At 47.1% G+C, this 1,613-nt stretch overlaps 1 protein-coding gene across 4 annotated transcripts in view; it reads right to left on the bottom strand.

Moving 5' to 3' along the window:
- ddhd2 (DDHD domain containing 2) overlaps positions 1–1,613 on the bottom strand; it is a 34,574-nt gene that overhangs the window by 3,388 nt on the left and 29,573 nt on the right. The window lies entirely within an intron of this gene.

The raw sequence follows: 1,613 nt of genomic DNA, 5'->3' as shown, positions 1-1,613 counted from the left end.
GAGACTGTGCAAGGAGACTGTGCAAGGAGACTGTGCAAGGAGACTGTTACAGTTTTACAAATCATGTTTGTTGGAGCACACGGAGTTGCATTTCCCTCATTTCCTGGAGGAATGACTGTTTGACAACAACATTTTCATTGGCTCCTGACCAGGGAGCCACAGCTTGTGTGGGGCCAGAACAGCAGAGAAACACTAAGCCAGCGAGACAAAGAAATCTCTCTCTTTGTTTTCCCTGACTCGATGTATCACAAAGCCTTAACTGACTGCTTGCTGGCTTCCATTTGTCTCTCTCTCACAATAAGGGCACTTGCAGAGAGAGAGGAAAAGGAGAAATCTTTACCTTCAAACGCAGAGGGGAGGCAGGGAAACAGATTCTCAACCAGTGACAATGCAAACTATCTCGTCTCAGCGGCAAAGACCAAGAAGCAATTTGAAAGAAGCGAGAGAGAACTCATCAAATTCTGTGGCTCAGACCAGCGTTTCCCTGACATTTTCAGACAACTTTTTTCTTTCCCTTTATTCATTTACGGGATAAGGATATCACTGGCTAGAGCAGCATTTCTTGCCCATCCCTAACTGCCCAGAGGGCAGTTAAGAACCCCATTGCTGTGGGTCTGGAGTCACATGTAGGCCAGACCAGGTAAGGATGGCAGTTTCCTTCCGTAAAAGGACATCAGTGAGCGAGATGGGTTTTTCTGACAACCAACAATGGATTCGTGGTCATCATTAGATTCTTAATTTCAGTGTTTTTATTGAATTCAAATTCCACCATCTGCTATGGTGGGATTTGAACCCGGGTCCTCGGAATGTTATCTGGGTCTCTGGATTAACAGTCCAGCGATAATACCACTAAGCCATCGCCTCCACCGCACTCAGGGTCCATGTCATGTCTATTTATGAACAGGGTGTTTTTTTTTAAAACTAAGTCTCAGGTAGAGGGAGTCGTAAGCCGGCAAATCGTCCCTCTTTTCTGCCATCGCTCGAGAACAACATTACATTCGGAAACGCAGTGAGTATTTTCTTTTCAGCCAAGTCTATAAAATCATGAGGGGCATGGATAGGGTGAACAGCCAAGGTCTTTTTCCCCAGGGTGCGGGAATCCAAAACTACAGGGCATGGGTTTAAGATGAGAGGGGAAAGATTTAAAAAGGGACCCAAGGGGTAACCGTTTCACGCAGAGGGTGGTGCGTGTATCGAATGAGCTGCCAGAGGAAGTGGTGGAAGCTGGTACAATGACAACATTTAAAAGGCATCTGGATGGGTACATGAATAGGAAGGGGTTTAAGAGGGATATGGGCCAAATGCTGGCAAATGGGACTAGATTAATTTAGGATATCTGGTTGGCGTGGACGAGTGGACTGAAGGGTCTGCTTCTGTGCCATACAAGTCTAGGACGATGAGTTTGTCAGACGAGGTAAACCGGGAACTTGGCCGAGTTGGATTGTATTTTGTGTGTTTGTGATAGGGGCCTGGCTACAGCAGGGTTTCTTTTCCAGTGTGGTGGGACACTGCGCAGACGCGAGGAAGCTCAGTTTCACAGGGAGCACGGTCTGAAACGTAGATGGGGCCTGAGAGAGAGAGAGAGAGAGAGAGAGAGAGAGAGAGAGAGAGAG

The sequence above is a fragment of the Rhincodon typus genome, chromosome 40 (genome assembly GCF_021869965.1).
Source record: "Rhincodon typus isolate 14 chromosome 40, sRhiTyp1.1, whole genome shotgun sequence".
NCBI classification, from domain to species: domain Eukaryota; kingdom Metazoa; phylum Chordata; class Chondrichthyes; order Orectolobiformes; family Rhincodontidae; genus Rhincodon; species Rhincodon typus.
This window is presented reverse-complemented; position numbering and strand designations above follow the sequence as displayed.